The sequence below is a fragment of the Arvicanthis niloticus genome, chromosome 25, assembly GCF_011762505.2.
Source record: "Arvicanthis niloticus isolate mArvNil1 chromosome 25, mArvNil1.pat.X, whole genome shotgun sequence".
NCBI lineage: Eukaryota > Metazoa > Chordata > Mammalia > Rodentia > Muridae > Arvicanthis > Arvicanthis niloticus.
In genome coordinates, this window is record NC_133433.1 from 1026885 (window position 1) to 1043945 (window position 17061).

At 40.4% G+C, this 17061-nt stretch overlaps 1 non-coding gene across 1 annotated transcript; it reads right to left on the reverse strand.

The window, feature by feature from the left end:
• Positions 1 to 16750: 16750 nt before the first annotated feature.
• On the reverse strand, positions 16751 to 16815 carry LOC143438683 (U7 small nuclear RNA). Its single transcript, XR_013107386.1, has one exon. It is a non-coding gene; the product is annotated as a U7 small nuclear RNA (small nuclear RNA).
• Positions 16816 to 17061: the final 246 nt, after the last annotated feature.

Consider the following 17061-nt stretch of genomic DNA (forward strand, 5'->3'; position numbering starts at 1 on the left):
TGAAAACCCCTAGAAATAGTATCTGAGCTATAGCAGCGAATACCTCTGTCAGTCAGATTGTGGTTTCAGAATAATCTAATTCCATTAAAATAAGCCAGGGTTTTTGAGGAAATGACTGGTTTCAGGTGAGGGACAAGATAAGTTGGCATAACATTTAAGAAAACTAGGAGCCTATTAAACTCAATTGAAGATCTGTCAGAGATCTCAGAAGTCCCCTTGGAATAGAGCCAAACAGTTGGTGCTTAAATTGAAGAACATCAGATATATTCAAAGTCTTCAATTCTTAATGATACTTGGAAGAAAACACTAAAAAATAAAAAGTCAGTGGTCAACCGTGGAAGATAGGTGTCTTGGTTAGGTTTCTATTGCTGCTAATGAAACGCCATGACCAAAAAGTAAGTTGGGACAAAGGGGTTTATTCTGCTTACTTTTCTACATCACCTTCATCACCAAAGGAAGTTAGGACAAGAAATCAAGTAGGGCAGGAACCTGGAGGCAGAAGCTAACGCAGAAGCCATGAAGGGTGCTACTTACTGGCTTGCTCCCCATGGCTTTGCACAGTCTGTTTTTTAATAGAACCCAGGACAACCAGCCAAGGGGTGACCCCACCCACAATGGGTTGGGGGCTCTACACCATTGATCACTAATTGAGAAAATGGCTTACTGCTTGATCATACAGAGGCATTTTCCCAGCTGAGGCCCCTTCCTCTCTGATTACCGTGTCATCAGCTTATGTCTGTCTAGCTTATGTCTGTCTATCTAGCTTTTGTCAAGCTGGCCTACAACAATAGCCAGCACAATATGAAAATGTGCTACTTTGAAATTTTGTAAGTAAATAGAGTCAAGCATTTGTTCTGATATGAGGAAAACAGACACATATAAAAAATCTCTTTTTACAGAATTTCAACCAATAAAAGGAATATCAGAACTGAAAATGCTGCTACTGTGTTTGTTGGAACATGATCAAAAGAATGACGCATGGTGAACAAGGCCTTGGGGAACTGAGAGGCTCCAGGAAAAAAAGGCAGAGGGCCTTTACCTCAGGTGCATTTTGTTCCCTGGATTGTTCTTAAACCTGAATTCCTTGCGTCCTTTGTTAAAAATTTATATTCAATCTATAAGACCTGTTTATTCTCATTGGATGTCAGAACCCAGTCTGGTCAGTGTACCCTGTATGTCCTGCCTTGCTTTCATGCTTTCTCAGATATAATCTATGGTATTAGCCAGACAATTGTGTTTAAAAGTACTACTTACTGGCTTGCTCCCCATGGCTTTGCACAGTCTGTTTTTTAATAGAACCCAGGACAACCAGCCCAGGGGTGACCCCATCCACAATGGGTTGGGGGCCCTACAACATTGATCACTAATTGAGAAAATGGCTTGTTGCTTGATCATATGGAGGCATTTCCCCAGCTAAGGCCCCTTCCTCTCTGATGACTGTGTCATTGAACTGTCCTTAGAAAAGTTCTGGGAAAGGGCTGCTCTGTCAATATTTAGTATGTGCTTATGGGTGTTTATTTACATGCTTTTCTGAGTATTTTTTTTTTTTGCTGAACTCAAACAATATTCCTTGGGTCATTGGGTCTTTCTTTGTTACATTCATGTATAAAAGTACACTGAAACTGAAGTCAGGTTGCCTACAGCATTAGACTCTAGTCCACCCATTCTTTCAGATCCTCAGATCATAGGTCCAGCAGACAAGATCTACACAGGTTGATGAAAGTCAGCAGTGCTGGTCAGCTTTCCATTACTATGATAAAATACCTGAAAGAGCTTAAAACAGAGGAAAGCTTTAATTTTGGCTCACAATATGGAAGTTCTAGTCCACGATCAGTTGATTCTGTTGCTGTGGGTCTGTTGCAAGACACCATACTATGCTGAAGATGAAGAGACAGAGAAACTTGGCCTCATGGAGGACAGGAAACTAAAGAGAGACAGGAAATGTTCTTTCAAGCACATATCGGCCTCAAAATAGGGATTCTAAATTGTTTAAATAAAAAATGTTAGAATTTTATGTGCCTAACAACAACAACAACTTCAGTGTGCTCACTCAATTTTGTACTTCTTACAAAAGATACTAAACTATTTAGAACAGTGCAAATATATTTATTTTATATGGTATCACACCTAGCCAAAAATCCTTTTGTGATGCAAGCACTTTCTAAGTTGCTTTAAAAAAAAAAATGTGTCCTGACTTGTTTGGCTAGGCTTCACTTTCATTTTGGGACCAAGGCAGCAACACGTGTGCCAACGCAATCTTTAATGAACAGTAGCTTGGTAGTGCTTACTGTGTGATATGAACACCACGGAGAAACAACCATGTATTGTGTGCCTCCCAGTGGTAGCACACACCACCTCTAAGTACCAACTGTTCCTCATAAAACTTCAGCTTGATCCAACTGGCCTCTATAGCCGCAGATAACAAACTACAGGACATGCACAGAATATAGGGATGTTATAAAATACCATAAGGAATCAGTCGACAAAACCTAGATCTCTGGAGGGCAAAGAGAAAGTTCTTTTACACTGTTCTGTGCATTGAAGTTTTTTGCACAAATAAAATGCAAGGGAAGAGAAAAAGGGAACGGTATAAAATGAGTGAGATTTGAGACAACAGTAAAGTACAGTCATGAACCCTTTTTGATGCTAATTCAGCATTTATTTTAAAATGATAAATAAATAGAAGAAAGTTCAAATATCAACAATATATTTAATAACAGTAAGAAGTATTAATTTTTAAAATGTGATAATAGCATTGTAGTTAAATTTTTAATGTGTGTATATGTGTTCATGTGTGTTTGTTTACACATGTGTATATCAGTGCATAAGTGCACATTGATGTGTATGGTTTTTGCCTTTTTCTGCTTTCCTTGCATTTTATTGGCACAAAAGAAATTCAGTGCACAGAACAGCACAAAAGAACTTTCTCTTTGCCCTAGATACAGGATGACAATATTTAGTGTCATCCTCAGGAATGCAGTTTATCTTCTTTGAAGTAGTACCTTTCACTGTCCCGGAGCTCTCAATTAGGCTAGACTAGTTGGCCAGTGAACCCCAGAGATCCTCCTGTCTCTGCCTCTCCAGCACTGAGATTAGAAACATACACCCCCGTAACCAGAAATTTGACATGTGCTATAAGCACCAAACTCAGATCCTCATGCTTGTAAAACATTTTACAGACTGGCCTATATCCCCAGTCCCATGCCTATTTTTAAAAAGTTGCTTAGTAGTTCTATATTGAAATATCTGCAGATCAAGTTTGCTTCAAAACCATCCAGGTGATCAGCAGGGCTGAGACAACTTGTGTAGAGATGCAGATGAGACAGATAGTACAGGAGTTGATCACTGATGTGAAATGCCTGTCCTTGAAGACGCTCTATTTTATCTTCCCAATTCTTGTATATACTTGAAATTTTACATAATTTGAAGTTTAGCAGACAGTTTGAAATTGTTCTCTTATTGCATCATGTGGGTTCTGAGGATTGATCCCAGGTCATCAGACGTGACTGCAACAGCATCCTTACTCAGTGAGGCATCCTTCTTGCCTGCCCTGAAATGATACTTTAGGAAAGAAACCTTTAAGTAGTCTTTCATTTACTACCCAGAAAAAAATATTCTATCATCATCAAAGAAAAACTAACATGCCAATATTGATCATAAAGCAATTAAAGTCTTCATTCGACATAGCCACGAATGCACTCCTCTGCCCTCAAAACAGAGATGGACTTCGCTGTTTTCAGCTTTTTCTTACTGAGACAAAGCATGCTATTATAAATTCAAATTATATAATTGGGTCAATGATGAAATAACATGAGATTTCTGAATACCCAAAACAAAAAGAGGAAAACTTCGAATTCAAAAATTGATGGCTGTTTATAATTTAAAATTTTTTAAATGTTTCTTTCACTTAACAAGACTGAAAGCTATAAAAATAATTATTTCCATTAAAGTCAAAATAGAATAAAATTGCATTAAAAACAACCACAAAATAAAAGATCTATCTAATAAGAGAAAAAGGTAGGTAATATCACTAAATATTATCTCTGCAGTATCCAAGTTCACACTTAAAGTGACTCTAGATGCAACGTATATAAAGCTAGTTCATGTGAAAAAACAATTATTTTTTATAGGAGTTGGTAGCAAAAAGAAAAATATTTGTATTTATTCATTCACTCATCCCATAATTATTATGTCTCAACTACAACTAAATAAACAGTGTTCCACCCTTAGAGGGCACATATTATGTTGGGGAAGATAAGAATCTACCCAGTGGCTTTTACGAAAACAGAGAAGATCTAGAGATAAAAGAGACACAAATTATTTACTGGAATGTTTGGAAGAGGGGAAAAATCCAATTGAGAAAAATCAGAAGTATTTTGTAAAGAAAAAACAAGAGCTAAACCTTATTCAGCTAAAGGAACATAGCAATGAAATGACTCCTAATGACATTTTTGCCCATAGACTTGTGTATCATGCAGCTGTCATCAGAGAAACTTCCAGTCCATGGGAATCAACATGAGACCCACAATCTGACAGTATACAGAGACTGGGCAACTTTGGAACACTGGGAAGTCTTTATCAAACCCCTCCCTCAATGTTCATGAAATCTATGGGGGAGAGGAGGAAGAAAGGCTGTGAAAGCCAGAGGTGATAACTCACTGCAAGGAGGTGATAACTCACTTCCAAGCACGACAGGGCTGATGCACATATGAACTCACAGAGACTGTGGTGGTAGTCACTAGACCCTCACAAGCTCAAAGCAGGAAAAACCTTATGACTGAAATGGGGAGTGCACACAAAATCCCATCCTTAACCAAGAAGCTATTTACAATTGATACTTGCTGAGAAAGAGAAAATCCCTTTTGTCCTGTGAAATGACACTGGGGATATCAACCACACCCCAGGCATCCTTCATAAAGCCCAGGAGCAGTTAGGTAATCCAAAATAGACTCCATGGCCTTTTTAAAATTTTTTGTTTGTTTTTCTGGTGTACATGGCTGTACACATGCTTTTTTGTTTTGTTTTGTTTTGTGTTGCTGAGTTTCTTTTTTCTTTGATTTCCATTTCTTATAGATTTGTTTTTGTTTGAGAGAGAAAATATGAAGTTATGTAGGCAGGGAGTTAGGGAAGATCTGGGAGGAGTTGGAGAAGAAAGAATATGATCATAAAAGAATATAGTGCATAAAATTTTTAATAAATAATAAAAGTACTTGGGCAATCCAGAAAGCTGCCCTTTGTCTAGACCTTCTGTACAGAGACTCTTACTTCAGAAACCTCAAACAGTTGGGACCCTAGTCTCTTTTGTACACTGAAATTCACACCACTAGTCTTAACACTGCTTCCCCCAACCCTGGCTGTCAGTCAACGGACTCTACTCATGCCCCTTTGGTCACTTCCAGCCTGAGTTCCTACAGTATCTCCCTCCTCCCTGACTTCTGTCATTCTTGTTCGACCCAGCAGTAGACAACTGTATAAATCCATCAGTGTCCCTGCAAAGATATTTTGACAGATTCTGGTAGAAGATGATAAAGCCACAGGAAAAGGGGTATCATTCTGCAATTCATGCAATGCTATCATATTGGTTGGTAGCAGGACTCTGTATGGACAGTCCCCCCAGTACGCGCACTCTTCCATGCTTGACTTCTCCCTATGATTGTCTTCAATCGCACTTCAGCCATGTGATTTCAAAGTCACTCCCTGGCCCTTGTCACCTGCAGAAATTAGGTGAGTTCATCTAACACATCCAAAGATCCTGTTTTCTTCCCGAAGCTTCCGTTTCTTGAAGCACCTTTCCTGTGGGGTGGATGCCACCCACTCAGCCGCTCCCGTTTCTTCCTCACGTTAGTTCCGGTCATCTTTTCTCCAATCCTGATTCATTTGAGTTCCACAGCGTTTCAATAGAACCACCCTCTTACACACATTCTCAACATCTTTGCCCTCTGTCCTTTCACATTCTCTAGGGGGAAAGCAACTCTGAAGGAACCCAGCATCTGCCTTCTCTGGGCTGGCGCTCACGCAGCTACCATATGGTGCCCACCCACGCCATCCTCCAGTGTGTTCTCCCTCACTTGCACAGTTCTAGCGACACTGGCCTTTCCACAGATCCTAGGCGCTCCAGCAGCATACTCATGGTATACTTTTCCTCACAACTCTAAGCATGGCTGGCCTTACCTGGCCTTCACACCTCAGCCTAATAAATAATAATTAGCAGCTCCTGTCTACAGAGCACTTGCTTTGTACTGAATGATTTATATAAATCTGTCCAAACCCAGGGCTTTTAGAAGTAGATGGTGTTATCATCTGTATTTCGTGGCTAAAGAAATTAAGAATTAGAGGCCACCTAAATTATTCAAGCTTACACTGTGTTTAGTATCATGCTAGTTCACTGAGAACCTGTATAATGTGTTTCTCTGTTTTGTCTCCTTTCTTTCATTCTTCAATCTTCACAGATGCACCTTCCAAAGGCACCATAAAATAATTTATAACAATTTTTCCAGTGTTCAATTATATATCTATTGCCATGCCCCTTTGTGCTTTTATCTTTTTAATATTTTATTTGTGTGTGCACATGCGTGTGTGCATGTGTGTGTATGTGTGTGTGTATGTGTGTGTGTGTATGTGTATTAGAAAACAACTTTGTGGTGTCCGTTCTCTCCTACATTTAAATAGGTTCCAGGAATCAAATTCAGATTTCCAAGCTTCTGAGAAGTGCTTTTACCTACTGAGTCCACTCACTGGATCCTTCCTCATACATTTGTTCACTGTTTCTCTCCTTCTCTTAGATGTAAGCTACACAGGCATCCTCTGTCCAATTCATATCCTGTTGTGCCCCAAGGCTTAGCAATGTGTTCATCCAAGAACAAATACCAGCTTATACTTGTTAAATGGGCAGAGAAAATTGAATACAAGGCCAGAGCTGACAGAATAGAGCATTTTACCAGAGAATAGTCTTCAAGAAAGTCACAGAGAAAGCTGTAGGTCGTAGCATGATTGTGGCATGATGATCCCCACCCTGTGTGCACAACTGGGGACATAAACAGTGTAAAAAAAAAAAACTGATAAATGTCATTGTGGCACAGACTTGTAATCCCAACACATGGGAGACAGAACATGAAAGACAGCAAGTTCTAATCAGGTTACAGGGCTTAGTGAGACCCTGTTTCTAGACACCAAGGGCCAGGAATGCAGTCACTAGTAGAACATTTGCATGTCATGTGCAAAGCAAAACCTGGTCTCAGTCCCTACACCACACATACACACGGACTATTATGTAGAACAGAAAAGCAGAAAAGTAGAGGGCCAACTGTTAGGGCTGCTGGGGAGGATGGGCTAAGGTAAGAGAGTACTCTCCCCCTACAGCCCTCATACTGGGACCTGTTGAAGCTCAGTAGCCCTTTCCAAACAACTAAGACCAATACTAATAGAGCATAACATGCAACCGTAGAAACATCTGCAGACAGGCAATTCTCCCAGATAGGTAGGAGAGATGAGATAAGCAAGCTGCAGCAGAGAATTTTATTACATTTGATCAAAAGTCATTTCAAGCTACTTAGCACAGTCACCTACCTGTCATATTTAAGTTAGCTCACAAAGATCAAAACGGATCAAAGCTAAAGTGAGGTTTTTAGTGTGCAATAACATTGCAGCTGGGTTTTATGGGGTGAATCTTTCAAGATGTAATATATCAGAGTCACTTAACCACAGTGTCTAATAGAGCTTCAGCAATAAGTTGGAAACTAGCAAATAAAGGCGAGCCTCTAACGTGATGTATTTGTTTATGTGCCAACTTTGGTCACCCACTTTTTCTGATGTTTTAAAATTACTACAATTTTACAATGTCTCCAAGAAATCTTCAGTTTGCTGCCACACAGTCAGGACAGAATAAAAGATTCTGAGGGGTTGCGAACTTCACAGAATAAAGGAGCAGAATCAAACTGACACATTAGTAGAAGTAAAGAGATGAAAGACACAACAGACACACCATAGTCAGGTAAGCCATGGTTCTTAGATTTCCACACAAATCTTATGCTGAGCACTGGTTCTACCATAGAAGCTGGAGCTTGTGTTGGCTACTAAGGATGCCTTCTGTGACAAAAGTGAAAAGGTCTACAGGATTCTAATTTGCTTCAGGTTTTAGGAAGGATTTATGAAGAGAACAAGAAGACCCGAAGTTGGGGGAAACCTCACAGTACAGTCACTTACTTGTCCACCTGAACAGACTGCTCAGGGCACAGGAGAGTGGACCAACTACTTCATGGGGAGTTGGGGGGTGGTTCTTGGCATTGCTGTGTCACTGGAGTCCATTCCTAGTTGTGGGGACTGCACTGGTACTTGAACCCAGTTCCACAAAGGCTTCTCACTCTGCAGGAACATAGGCTCTCAGCTTTGGGACTGCAGCTAACCGATAGTGGCACAGTGGAACTGTGAAAGAGTAAGTCCTATGGGAGCAGCTGGAGAAGCTGGGTACTGCTGGGTTGGTGTGCTCTACCTTACAAGATTGACCATGGATTCCCACAATTGCCTCTATGGCAGATTCTCACTTGCCCACTGTCATTCCTGTGCTAGAATCATCCCCCAAATAAGCAAGCTAGCAAGATTTTTACAGGGATAAATTCTGGTAAGTTAAGAAAAAGTAGGCATTGAGAAATGTGGAGATTCCAGGAATCCTCTGACTTCTACTAGATAGCTTAACCTAACTTTCCAACTCTTTTCAAAAGCAAAATGTAAGTAGTCCTTAAGGACATACCCCCCCCCCCCAAACCCTTTGGGCATAACCTCTTACACTCCAAGTTAACAATGGCTTCAAGAGGGAGATTTTTTTTTTTCTTGGAAGTGCAGTATAACTAACCTAGTCTCTGTTGGCTAGTCTTATGTCAACTTGACATACAAACTAGAGCTATCTGAAAGGAAGGAACCTTAACTGAGAAAATGCCTCCATAAAATCCAACTGTAAGGCATTTTCTTAATTAGTGATTGAAGGAGGAGGAGCCAGCCCTTTGTGTTGTGCCATATCTTGGCTGGTGGCCCTAGCTTCTATAAGAAAGCAGGCCGAGCAAGCTGTGGGGAGCAAGCATTCCTCCATGGCCTCTGCATCAGCTCCTGCTTCCAGTGTCCTGCCTCCAGGATCTTGTCCTACTTGAGTGCCCGTTCTGACTTCCTTTGGTGATGAGCAATGTGGAAATAGAAGCACAATAAACCCTTCCCTTCTCAGCTTGCTTTTTACTCATGGTGTTTCATTATAGCAATAGAAACCCTTAGACAAGAGAGCAGCAAAAGTTCATTTGTCCAGTTGCCTGTGATAAGTTCCTAAGTAGAACTTTTTGTTGACTTTCAATATCATAACTGTCATTAACCTTTTAGTCAATACTGCTGTTTGGAATTCCCAACGAACCTGCATCTTCCCAGAAGCCACAATGGGAACTGATCCTGGCCCTGGGTCTTAGGTTCTGGTTTAGAATGTGACCTCATACTTGTGTGTCAACATCTCCAAATGTTCTGTCCACCACTTGATTTGATATTTACAGAGGCCTTTTCTCTAAGGAACCTGTGTATGTGATCTTGGTTATGGTCTAAAGCAAAGTAGGAGAAAATTATTAGTTGAAAGGAAGGAAACTAGAGAGGGATCTGACAGAGACAGCAACAGAATTGTCTACATCCTGGGTAGTAGGCCTACATGCATCCTTTTGCCTGGTACTTCAAGCTGCCCTTCTACAACTTTTGCCCACAGAGTCCCATCCACTTCAGCGACTCCCCTAGAGCAGGTGCACACAAAGGTCACTGGATTCAGGGCAACAGACCAAGAGTTAGTTCAGCATAAAAAAATCAGGCTCTGAAGAGCAAGGTGAGTAGGCCAAGACAAGCTCACGTGCTGGAGGAGCATGTGTATTGGACAGGGGTGGGCCCTGTGGGGACACCGCTACTAACAGAAGGCAAATAGCTGACCACATGGCAGGAAGTTGTGCCAATACCACACAGTGAGGTGACAGTAGGTCTCAGCAGGGGAAGATCATTTGTCCAGAAATGAAAAATGACAATTTGAGGAATTCTGCTACACATACAGTAGGAATTAGGATTTCTGTGGAATATATATATATATATATATATATATATATATATATATATATATTTCCTCTAAAATAATGTTGCCTTCTGTTAATTAATGCCAACACAATTCTGTGTGATCCTGTATGAGCAGTTCTAGGGGAAGGAAACAGAATCATTTGCCTGCTGGCATCCCTAATAGAAAGATATTTGGGGAACTTGGGGTAAAAAAACTTACAAAATCAAGAACAATGTGACTACCCTAAAGGTTATTTAATACATCTTTGATGAATTAATCCTGCCTTTTATTAAAAGATGTTGACAAGTATGAATTCATTCTCATAAATCCCAGCCCTTAAAAGGCAGGTACAGGAGGATTTCCATGAGTTCTAAGCCAGTCTTGACTACAGAATAAAACTCTAACTAGAAAAAACAAAACAAAAAACAACAACAACAACAAAAAACCTACAATTTTCACATGTGGTCACAACTATTACTTTTTTATTTGACTTTCAAGAATTCTTCCAAAGGTAGGCAAAATTTACATAAGAAAACCATGTGTATTGAATAAAATTGGCTGTTAAAGAACACCTTATTCTGGACACACTTGTCAAATGCTTCTTTATTTGCTTAATGGGGGAATCATCTTTGATTTGTGGAGCTGAATAACTCCTCTGCAGAAGGGGGTTCTTGTCAGTCCATTGTCATTTAAGTGGAAGCAGAAGGGACAGCAGGATGGGGTTGAAGGGACCTCAGTGTTCAAAAGTTACAAAGAAAGTGTCAGAGATATTTTAAGTAGGCCAACCAACTCAGGAGCAGGGGCAGACAAAATGAACAAAAATGGGAAGAAATTTAATGATAACGTGTTCTTGAGAGAACTGTTTCTTGTGAGTTCTTTAAAATGGGAAGGGTTCTAACTATCACAGCCTCCTGTATGTAATAACTTGGAAAAACTCTGGAATATATTGAGAGATGAAAACAAAACCTGGTGCCTAAGAAGTATCCTTGTGTTGATGGGACTGTAATCAAGCTCTTTGGGTGCGGTCGAAATGTCCAGTTAGCTGCACCAGTTAGATGCAGCAACATCTGGTACATGTTCTCTATTGGTGAAATATGATCCACTTGGAAGGCAACAGTACTCTACGGTCAGGGAGCAGAGTGGAGTGTTCCCAAGAATGAAGCCTGGAAGTAAATTCTTGACTCTGTTAGAGAGGAAGAATGCAGATGACAAACAGAGATGAATAAAACAGCATTCACTCAGGGCACAAAAAGACATCAGAGGGGCCTCTCAGTCAGTCTCTGAAGAGTCATACAAACTTTCTGTGATCTTTTTCACTTGCTGGGTCCATTTCCCCTTATCTCCTGAAACACAGTCAGCTGAACTTTATTTACATATCTTCTTAAAATTTCTAAAATACTATTTCTATTTCTATTTGTAGGTGTGTGTGTGTGTGTGTGTGTGTGTGTGTGTGTGTGTGTGTGTGTGTGTGTTTTACCTGCCTGTATGTCTATGCACCACACGTGTACCTGGTACCTTGGAACCTGGACGATGGTATTGGATGCCATAGGACTGGTATTATAAGTAGTTAGGAACGACCATGAAAGTACTAAGAATTGAACCCAGGTCCTCTAGAAGAACAGCCCGTGCTCCTAACTTCTGAGCCGTATCTCCAGACCTTTACCAATCATCTTACTCCTTCCACATGACATGCTGAGGGGCTACACCTTCTGAAGTTTCATTGCTTCTGCTCTCATCTGTGGTTGTTGACCAAGGGCCAGGGTCACCAAATCCATTCACCAAATGGATTGCTGACAGTAATACTTACTCTAATAAAACAACTTAGGTAAACATTATATCATAGAAAATTAATGTGAAAGTAAATGTTGTTGTTTTGAAAACTGAAATGAATACCATGGAAAATAAAGGGGAGGATTCCAATTTTGGAGGGGGAGGGAGATAAAAGAAGCAGGGAGGAGAGAAATGACAGTAAGGATGTCTGAAAGTCATAAGAAATACTACTGACTACCTAAAACTGTCAATAATACACATAAGTCAGTGTATAAATACACATACATAGTTTAAAATCAATTTTCCTATCTGTGCTGACAATGCTTCCACAAGAGCCAAAGACTACCTAGCAAAATCTCTGTATCAGGCATGAGAAATCTTTTGAGCTGTTGGCCAGGGCTATCTAAGAGACTCATCAACCATACAGCCTATTGGTCTTGCCCTTGGTTGGCCCCTCATCAAGGTGAAAAGTCTCTATTACTGAAGTCATCATGCACATCGGACACAGGGCCCAGAGTTCCCTGAGCTAGAATTAGCTTGAAGGTCTCCTCCTGAGGACTAGCATTCATGGTACCAGAAGGCACCATGCAAGCTTCTGAGAGAGAAAAACAACCAACACTCCTACTCAGATATGACACTTATGAACCACAGCCCACATTGTATGGTAACAATAAGGTTACAGTAGTGGCACCCAGACCTTGTGGTAACCAACAGCTCTCTAATTGACCTTAAGACCTACTCAACAGGAAATGGATCATGACTGGTTCTAGAAACCTGGCTAACTATCCAGGTGTAGGGATGTCATGGATCTTGGGGGAGAACCTATAACTTCTACTGTACTAAGCCAGTACAATCCCTGCCTATGTGCTAAATGTTTGTTCTTTTTTTTTTTTTTTGGGGGGGGGTTCAAGACAGGGTTTCTCTGTGTTCTCCTGGCTGTCCTGGAACTTACTCTGTAGACCAGGCTGGCCTTGAACTCAGAAATCCGCTGTCTCTGCCTCCCAAGTGCTGGGATTAAAGGTGTGCGCCACCACTGCCTGGCTAAATGTTTGTTCTTATATGCAGAAATAAATGTAGCATCATGGAAACTTCTCTTTGCCACATCTGGAGACCATTACAGAAAGCAGAGTCAATCAAAATGCAGAGCTTTGGAGACCAGTACTGATACATCTACAACATAACTCCTGCGTCTGAGGTTCAGGGGTCATTATGGAAGAGGGGATAGAAAAATTTTAAGAGCCAGAGGAACAGGGAGTGAGATTGTATCTCCGACTAAGTTTACCAGTATGAAGCAGTGTAGAATAAGGAGGATACCTCTAGACATGTTAAAATGGAAGGGAGGAAGCTCAGGAGTCCTCAACCTTCACAGGAACTGCAGGCAACTAAGGAATGCTGAGATCAGGAGAAATAGTCTTGTTCAGAAAAGAGCACATCAAGTGGTTATTCAAAATAAAAGGTCAGCCCTGAGGGGTATATGGGAGGGTTTGGAGGAAGAGAAGGGAAACAGAATGATATATTATAATATATCATATATATAATATATATAATATATAATACATAATATATATTAAGTATTTTGAGATTATAATATATATTATATATATTCAAATATATATGTATATTTGAATAACCCAAATTTTCAGACAGCCCTTGAAAGTTTATGTCTGGGTAGCAGTGTAGGGCTTCCATTTTCTTGTCTTTTGAACATTGCTATGCAAAGAAACTTTCTATCCCTGTTTAATGTCAAGTCAAAAAAGTGTTGGCAGAAAATATACTAAAGATATTTTTTGAATGTGGAAACACTGTCATTGCAAAGCCATTGTCTTGGCCACCAGCTAGGCAGAAAAACAACCTTCAAATTCTATTGCTTGTGTGCCAGGAGGCCCATATGACCACCATGGGCAAGTCTTTCCGCATCACCTACCACATACTTCATGTCAGTTCATTCATTCATTCAATTAATATTGACTGAGCTTCCACAGGGAGGTTGGCAGAGGGACAATGCTTCCTACTGAGAGGATCATGTGACTCATTTGAGTCCATCAGTAAACATCCATGGAGGAATCCAGGAAAAGGTTACAGCTCATAGTGGCTTCTCACTCCTGATAATGCATATTGTGCCAAAAGAGTTACAAGCTTAGGACTAACTTCTGAGATTCGGCAACCATCATATGTATTCACAGTCTGGTCAGTTCCCATTGTGATATAGAGTCTATTACACTCAGTAGAGTGCTGATTACACACAGGCTTACAGACTTGGCAGGGCACCTTGGCCTGGATAGAAGCACATTCCAGGGAAGCCTTGGTACTTATACTGTGTAGAGAGATAACTGGTTCTCATGCATACAGCAAATTTTATCATGGATTTCTAGCACTGGTCAGTGCCTAAATGACTATTGAATATATGAAATTTTTCTATTATACTTAATGTTTATGGATTACTAAAAATCCTGACAAATGTCTTCAATAGAACCTGTAAGATTACAGATTTTTGAGTAACTCTATGCTATCATTTGTATTTTGAATGTCCCCTCAAAGGCTGGCTTCAACATCTTTGAGAGTGCCCTCTCAAAGGATATGGTAGGACGTTGGCCATTTTCTTCTTGTTTACTGTTTCCTGATAAAGTCAGTGTTGCTCCACCATGCACTCCTACTCTGAAATGCTGTCTCATCTTAGGCATGAAGCTACATGCCAATCAATCATGGGCCAAAATCAACTTAAATGAAAACTAAACTGAACATTTTCTTGTTTGAGAATTTCATACATCCATGGAATATACTTGATCAAACACACTCCTTCGTTCTATACCCTCTTTCTCTCCCCAACTTCATGTACTCATTTTTGCCCCCACTGAATCAGCTTAAGGCAGCCTATATGTGTACGGCTGTAGTAGGGCTCTACTTGAGCAGAGGTAGTTTCTCAGGGTCTGCAACCTTGAAGACAACTGATTCTCCTCTCCCCAGCCACCCTCAGCTTTCAGTAGCTCTTGGCTGGAGGAGGGCTTCACAACACCATCTCATGATTTTGACTGACTTGATCTTATATGGGCCTTGGGCATTCAGCCAGTTTCTGTGAGTGCATATATACAATGGCACTGACTTGTTCAGCAACTTTACTCTCTCTAAGTTAATTAATGTAAACAGTTCATTGTACTAGCAGAAAACCAACACACAATTTTATTTTTAAGTTGATTTATATACCATTACAAAATTATCAAAATGTCAAAAAATACTAGTAAGTGTCCACAATGCAAGCTTTAAAATGACAAATTTTTGAGCAAACTTGTAACAGGTTGGATATTGGATTTTCCTCAAAGGTTCTTAGAAGAGTGTTATTAAAACAAACTTTATTTGTATGTGTTGTGTAGATCTGTCATCTGAACTAAAACACTCCCTCTTAGAGGGAGGGGGAGGGTGCTCATAAGGCTCCTTGTCTTAGGGTTTCTATTGCTGTGCTAAAATACCACAACCGAAGCGACATGGAGAGAAAAGGGTTTATTTCAGCTTATTACTCTCTATCACTGAAGGAAATCAGAGCAGCAATTCATGGCAGGAACATAGAAGTCATAAGTGAAGCTGTTATGAAGCCAGAATCATGGAGGAGTATTGCTTACTGGCTTGCTCAGCCTGCTGCTGGTTTTCTTACAGCACCTAGGACTACCAGCTTTGGAGTAGCACTTCCCACAATGAGCTGGAACTTCCCATATAAATAATCAATCAAAACAATGCCCCACAGGCTTGCCCAGAGGTTAATCCGGTGAGGGCATTTTCTCAATTGCAGTTCCCACCTCTCCAGTGACTCTAGCTTTCGTCAAGTTGACATATAAATGCATTACTATTCATCTCCTGTGTTCACATTCCTTTTTCATTTAGCTCCAAGATCTCATAGTAATATCAAAATACTATTAAACATTATTAAAAATTAAAAAATCCAACTTTCAAAAGTCCCACAGTCTTTAAAAATCCAAACACTTTAAAAGTTCAGTCTCTTTAAAATGTCCAAAGTCCCACTCAAAGTTCAAATTTTCTCTAAAATATTCAGTCTTTCCTGACCTATCGGACGTCTCTCTAAAATTCCCAAAGTCTCTTTAAAAGTTCAGTCTCTGAACTGTGGACTCCTGTAAAATCAAAAATCAAGTTACATGCTTTCTCGCTCCAGGATGGAAGAAGCAGGGTGTTGTCACACCCACGTCAGACACTGAGTCCTGTGGTTACAGAGCTCAGCACCAGACCCCGTGATTCATTCACATGCTTCTGAACTCAAAGGGCCTGGGCCACTTCTCTGGCTCTACCCTTTGCAGTACACACAGCTTGTCTCTCAGGGTCAGGACAGCTCCACTTCACAGCTGCTGCAGTCCTTGGTCCTTGGTGGTTGTCCCATGTACTGGCTTCTCCAAAATCTTGGAGTCTTCAGTGCAAATATACTTTGTATTCAACAATAGTCTCTTTGGGGACTCTGTCCTGACACATGGGTCTAAACTCTAATTTTTCTCCACAGACTCATCAGTCTTGGAGTTTCTACTACAATTGGGGCTTCAGCTTCACCAAATGGCCTCTCCTGGCCTCCCTTTAGGGACTTTAGCACTGCCACACAGTGCCAAGCTCAGTGGCTCTCCATGACCTCTTCATGCCTTCAAAACCAGTACCATCTAGGAAATTCTTACAAATACCCAAGTTGAGCTGCCAGCATAAGGTTCACCATTGGTCACTTCAGGAACATAGCTTCTGTGTGTGGACTCTGAGGAAACATTTCCCAGAATATTTTGCCAAGAACCAGCCTCAGCTTGGGAATGGGTCCTGAGGAAGAGGTGCTTGGGACCAGTGAAAGAAATGACTTGAAGTCAGTGATGAGGTACAAGATGATAGCTCTGTAATCTGCTCAAGATAGCCCTCTAGACAGCTGTCTGCTTGAGACAGCTCTTGAATTTTCTGACCAAAGTCAGAAAACCTGCTAGAAAAAAATTCTAGAAGAGCAGTTATCTCTCTTGTAGCATTTTGGTTTTCTAACCAGTCAGAAACCTGCTAGAAAAATTCTTGAGTTTTCCTACTAAAGTTAGAAAGTCCACCAGACATGATAAAAGAACTGCAATAGCTCTCCAGACATCTCATGTCTTACAGACTAAAGCCCAGTCTTTTATTTACATATCAATTCAATCATTTACCCTGGTTCCCTTTTGATTATTCCACAAATCAGCATTTTAGAATCTTAGGTTTTGATTTTTAGAAAAAGA